A 6,541-nucleotide genomic window follows, 5' to 3' on the forward strand; every position below is an offset into this window, starting at 1 on the left:
CGGTACAATAAGAGATTTTGAGAGAGAGAAAGAGGGAGACCACATTCATATAACTTTGATTATCGTACCTGATTCTAATTGTTCTTTTTTTTCTTTTTTCTTTTTTTTTTTGAGACGGAGTTTCACTTTTATTGCCCAGGCTGGAGTGCAATGGTGAGATCCTGGCTCACTGCAACCTCTGCCTCCTGGGTTCAAGTGATTCTCCTGCCTCAGCCTCCCAAGTAGCTGGGATTACAGGCGCCTGCCACCACGCCTGGCTAATTTTTTGTATTTTTAGTAGAGACGGGGTTTCACCATGTTGACCAGGCTGGTCTTAAACTCCTGACCTCAGGTGATCCACCCACCTCTGCCTCCCAAAGTGCTGGGATTACAGGCATGAGCCACTGTGCCCGGCCTAATTGTTTTATTTATTTTATTTTATTTATTTATTTTGAGATGGAGTCTTGCTCTGTCACCAGGCTAGAGTGCAGTGGCATGATCTTGGCTCACTGCAACCTCTGCCTCCCGGGTTCAAGCGATTCCCCTGCCTCAACCTCCTGAGCAGCTGGTACTACAGGCGCGTGCCACCACGCCCGGCTAATTTTTTTGTGTTTTAGTAGAGATACGGTTTCACCATGTTGGCCAGGATGGTCTTGATCTCCTGGCTTTGTGATCCGCCCACCTCGGCCTCCCAAAGTGCTGGGATTATAGGCGTGAGCCACCGCGCCCGGCCTGATCTGTTTTATTATTGGTTGCTGCTCATCTCTTACAATGCCTGATTTATCAATTAAACTTTATCCAGGTATGCAGGTATAGGGAAAAAACATAGTAAATATAGGGTTCAGTGCTATTTGTGGCTTCGGGCATCCACTGGGGGTCTTGGACTGTGTCCCCTGTGGGAAGAGGGGGTGCTACTGTAAATCTCTACGGGTCCTGCCCACTCCAACATCCGGGGACTCGGGAGTGTCTCCAAACAAACCCCTCACCCCTCCATTTCAAAGCCCTTGCCCTTAGCTGGGACGTAGCCACACCAGCCAAACCCTCAGTGGGACCCCACCCAGAGAGGAGTGGGAGAGAGGACCCTGTTTCCATGGCAACAGACTCCCTCCCATCCCCAGTCCTGCCCACTTTGGGATGCTGCCTTCTCCTGGCCTCTCCTCAGCTCCTCCCGGCCCCAGCCTTGCTCCTTCCTGTCCCCTCACCCCACTGCCACTCTCCCGCCATAGCCTGTAATTAATTTCAGTCGCTGCCAGGGTCCCCTTTGAGCCTGAGCCTGGCTCCAGCAGCAGCTTCATCATTAATTAACTTTTTTGAAGTTCAAACGTTCTAATTACCAGAGAACATCCCCCATCCCCCTCGCCTTTCCCCTCTTCCTGTCGTGCGCTCTCTCCTTCCAGCCCCATCCTCTGCTCCCTCTGCCCTTCCTGCCAGTTTCAGGCTCAAAGTGCACTTAGCGGTGTCTCCCAGGAGCCTGGTGCCCCTGCTGCCTCCTCAACAAGGCCCTGAGCAGTGGAGGTCAGCAGGCCCATTTTACAGATAAGGAAGGCTGAGACACGGGGAAATCAGGGGCCTCTCCTGGGCTTCGCAGCTAGGAAGTACTGGCACAGAGACTCACACCAGGCCTGCTGGACTCCAAGGCCAGCACTCTCCTCTGTGAAGTACGGCCTGTCTCTGCCCATGGCTCTCCTCCCTCCCCTGAGGCTTCTCAGCCCATCTTCAGTATGTCTCCCCAGGACCCTGACCCAGCATCCTCTGTATCCCCCAGCTCTGGTCTCTGCCCCTCCAATCTGCCCCACACGATAACCAGGCACTTGCTGTGTGCCCAACACAACTTGAACATTTTCCAAAAGTTATCTCATTTAATCCTCACAGCTCTATTATAAGCCCCATTTACAAATAAGGAAACCAAGACACAAAAGGGAAACAGATTGGCCCAAGGTCACCAGCTGGAAAAGAGCAGAGCTGAGATGCAGAACCTCAGGCTGGAGGCTTTTCCTGCCTCCAAGCTGTTTTGCCACTGCCAGGCTAATCTGCCTGAAACACACTCTCCAGATGCCTCTCTCCTGCTCAAGAACCTCCCATGGCTCCCCATCACCCTCCCGAGCCTGGTACACAAGGCCTAGACTCTCGCCTCAGTAAATCCTTGCAGTCTTACCGCTTACTGGCCTCAGCACGCACTGAACTCCTCGCTTTCTCCAAACACACCCTCTGCCTGCGCTTTCCCTTTCCTCCACCTCTCCAGCAGGCAGACTCTTTCAGAGCCCAGTTCGCAGGTCACCTGTTCTTGAAGCTTCCCCGGATGTGCCTCTTGCCCCTCACAAGGTGGTGGCTCAGCCTCTTCTCCAGAAGCACTCCCACTTGCCCTGGCTTGCACATACCACGGTAATGAATTTGGCAGTAACTCTGACAACTGTGTGCCAGACACCCTAGGGACATGACCTCAGCTCTCACAATCCCCTGGGGACGGATGAGGAACAAGCCTGGAGAGCTGACACCACTCACACAAGGTCACCCAGTCTCCGAGCAGCCCAGATTGTCTGATTCACGGCAGTGCCAGTGGCCGCTGCACAGCACTGCCTCTGTGGCTCATCTAACTCGCCCACTGCACTGGGTCCCCCGGGGGGGCAGAGGGAGTGGCTTTCATCCCTGGGCTGCTCAGCTTCAGAAATTCAGCAATGGATGGTCTCAGCCCTTGCCCAGAGGTGCCCGGGGAAATCCCAGATGGCACAGCTTGGGCCCCTTCCAAGAACCCAGGAGGCTTAGAAGTCAGGCCAGAACTGGCATCACTGCCCGCGGTTCCTGACACACTCCCCACTGGCTCAGGGATCAAAAGCACCAGCACTCCTTGAAGTTAAACCAGACAGTGCAGCGTGGGGTAGGAGGGTGGCGGGGGGAGTCGAGGTCTCTGGCTTGAGCCGCTCTGCAGCCTGGCCCAACGCCTCTTGCTTCCACCATGAGTCACAAGCGTTGAGGAACTTTCTGAGAACACAGGCAAGCGAAGCCGCGAGGTTCGGGGACAACCTGAGGGAAGCTGGAGCCCCAAGGGGCAGCACAGGATTTCCGGGTGACAGAGGGGGCAGGGCTGGAGTGCTAGCGCCACGAGGGCAGGGCATCTTCAGTGGCTCCTAACTGCCTCTCACAGCGAGCCTTGAAGCCCTGTGATGGGCATCTGAGGCCCAGCCGCCTCGCCTACTTCACCCCTCAGGCCCTCACTGCAGTCGGGGTGACCTTTGCCACAGAGCAGCCCTGCCAGCGTCGTTAGAGAGCAACGGCTCCAATCCCTCATTGCACTGATGGAAAACAGGGGCAGAAACCTGTCCCAGCTCCACAGCAAGCCCAGAGCAGAAGTGACACTCAGACAACAGACTCCCCACCCACCGGGGTCCCCAAGACAGAGTCGATTTTTCAAACTCACACAGAAACCCTCCGCATTTCCCCACACACTCGGCACAGCCACAGCGCCATCACTTTAAGCTGATTAGATCCCTGACGGGCAGCCCTGAGCGCCTTTGAGGAACACAGATGGAGAAACAGATCAATGGTGATGCAATCAATCGAGTTTCCTTGGCAGGCAAAGCCGTCCCAAGCACGCAGGCCTGGGGGAGAAAAACACTCGGGGTCCTTGGGTGCTGCTGCAGAGCCCCCCAGCGCCTCAGCACAGTCTGGGCCCTCAGCCCCACTTCCTACCCATGTCCCCCCACCACACCTCTCAAAGTCTTCAGAACTGGGGTCTCAGAGCTGAGCAGGGGGAACGAATGTGCTTATATTGTGTGCCTGTTGTGTGCCAGGCACCAGCCTGCCGGTGGTAATAATGGGGACAATCGCGAACACTTCTTCAGTGCCCCTGAGTGTCTGTTTGCCAAGGAGCCTCCAAATCAAACAGATGCATGGCCCAAGCGCAGTGGCTCACGCCTGTGATCCCAGCACTTTAGGGGGCCAAGGCGGGCAAATCACCTGAGGTCAGGAGTTCAAGACCAACCTGGCCAACACAGTGAAACCCTGTCTCTACTAAAAACACAAAAAATTAGCCGGGCATGGTGGCAGGCACCTGTAATCCCAGCTACTTGGGAGGTTGAGGCAGAAGAATCGCTTGGACCCAGGAGGTGGAGGTTGCAGTGAGCTGAGATTGCACCACTGCACTCCAGCCTGGGTGACAGAGTGAAACACCATCTTAAAAAACAAAAACAAACTGGCATGCGTTACCTCATTTAAACCATGCAGCCAGCACAGGAGGAGGCAAGCGCCCCAGTAGCTGTGGGCTCCTGGGACCAGGGCTTGCCACGTGGTGTGCACCAGAGAGGCCGCTTTTATTGTCATCCTCTCTTATAACAGGACCAAGGGGTCTCTCATTGTGGGCTTTAAAAAAAAAAAAAAAAAAAAAAAAAAAAAGGAAAAGCCACCACCCCAGGAGAGGACTAAGAATCTCACGCTGGTATTACCCACTGGTTACTTCATATTACCTCGAGTAGAAAGTAAGAGATGTGCCCAGGCATAGGGGCTCACGCCTGTAATCCCAGCAATTTGAGAGGCCGAGGCGGACAGATCACCTAAGTTCAGAAGTTCAAGACCAACCTGGCCAACATGGCAAAATCCCATCTCTACTAACAATAACAATACAAAAATTAGCTAGGTGTGGTGGCACGCACCTGTAATCCCAGCTACTCAGGAGGCTGAGGCAGGAGAATCACTTGAACCCAGGAGACAGAGGTTGCAGTGAGCTGAGATTGCACTCCCGCACTCCAGCCTGGGTGACAGAGCGAGACTCCATCTCAAAAACAAAAAGAAAAGAAAAGAAGAGATGCTAGTACAGCCCCGTTGATTGACATCTGTCCTGCGGCATACTGAATCTTCGCCCACAGCCTTTTGTAAAGAATCCAGGCCAGGCCAGGTGCCGTGGCTCATATCTGTAATCCCAGCACTTTGGGAAGCCGGGACGGGCAGATCACTTGAGGTCAGGAGTTCAAGACTAGCCTGGCCAACATGGTGAAACCCCGTCTGTACTAAAAATACAAAAATTAACTGGGCGTGGTGGCGGGCATCTGTAATCCCAGTTACTCAGGAGGCTGAGGCAGGAGGATCGCTTGAACCCGGGAGGTGAGGAGGTTGCAGTGAGCTGAGATCGTGCCATTGCACTCCAGCCTGGGCAACAAGAGTGAAACTCCGTCTCAGGAAAAAAAAAAAAAAAAGAATCCAGGCCAGATGCAGTGGCTCACATCTGTAATCCCAGCACTTTGGGAGGGCAAGGCAGGAGGATCACTTGAGCCCAGGAGTTTGAGACCAGCCTTGGGCAACATAGTGAGACCTCATATCTCCAAAAAAAAAAAGTTTTTAATTAGCCGGCAGTGGTGGTACGTGCCTGTAGTCTCAGTTACTCAGAAGGTTGAGATGGGAGGATCACTTAAGCCCAGGAGGTGAAGGTCGCTGTGAGCCAAGATCAAGCCACTTCACTCCAGCCTGAGCGACAGAGCGAGATCCTATCTCAAAAAATAAAAATCAAAAAGAATCTGTCAACCAGGCCTAGCAATGAGCAGGGTCACCCTGCAACATCAGCAGAGTTCTCCCAAACTGGCTGATACTACCATTATCCCCACTTTACAGGAAAGGAAACTAAGGCCACAGGAGCTGGTTCCAGGGTCACTCACGTGTTATGTGGCAGGGGCAGGATCTGCCCTGCCTCTCACTGGCTGCAAATCCCATGTTCTCATCCACACATCCTGCCATCACCCCGCTCAGTGTCTGCGATGTGAGGGGCCCCCTGTTGAGATAGAATATTTGCTCTTTCCTCCCCATCCACATTGTCTCCCTCTGAGGCTCCCAGCCAGGCAAAGGGAAGTAGAGGCTGGGTCAGTGGTGAGCCCAGCCGGAGCCTGTCTGGCTGTGTCCCTGCTGGGGGCCCAGGCCTGTGCTGTATCCAGTGGGGTCAGGAAGAGGGATGTTCCAGTCCCTGCTGTGGTACAGAAGGAAGGCTCTACCTGCAGGAAGAAGGGGAGGGGAAGCCAGCAAGGGCTTGTTTGTCTCGAGGTCCCCCAGCCAGGAGGAGGCTGAGCCGGATCAAAACCCGGCTAAGCCAGATCATAACCACACCACACCCCAGCCACCAAGGCCTGAGAAGGTCAGGATGTGGACTAAAGGGACAGGGTCACCAGGGAAGCCACTATGCTGGGGCTCCCTCAAACCTGCCAGTTCCTAGCTAGAAGAGCAACTGTGTGAAGGGGCAGTGCCCGGCGCCCGGGCAGGCCCTGCAGGGCAGCCTCCTCTCCAGGAGCCGAGCCAGAGGCCTGCACGGTTACCATGGCGACCACCACCCTCCTTCTGCAGGCCCAGGCGACAGTCAATTTCTGTGATTCGGGGGGCTCTGGGAGGCTGGTGGGGGCGGGAACACTGGGTTTGGCGGGGGTGGCCAAGTTTGTTTTTATTTTTGTCAAATCTAAAATCTGATCCATTTCCCAGGGTGCGTTTCAGTTGTCTAAATAAATCAGGTGGAGAAAAGGGGCTGGGGGCTCCATCCTCCTGGATCAGGGAGGTAGGGAAGGTGGACCAGCACCTACACGAAGTGTCCCTC

At 54.5% G+C, this 6,541-nt stretch overlaps 1 protein-coding gene across 3 annotated transcripts in view; it reads right to left on the reverse strand.

The window, feature by feature from the left end:
- The window catches only part of CACNA1I (calcium voltage-gated channel subunit alpha1 I), a 134,083-nt gene that overhangs the window by 94,523 nt on the left and 33,019 nt on the right, over positions 1 to 6,541 (reverse strand). The gene's annotated exons all lie outside the window — the stretch shown is intronic.

Source organism: Symphalangus syndactylus, chromosome 18 (assembly GCF_028878055.3).
Source record: "Symphalangus syndactylus isolate Jambi chromosome 18, NHGRI_mSymSyn1-v2.1_pri, whole genome shotgun sequence".
In the NCBI taxonomy this organism is placed as follows: Eukaryota; Metazoa; Chordata; class Mammalia; order Primates; family Hylobatidae; genus Symphalangus; species Symphalangus syndactylus.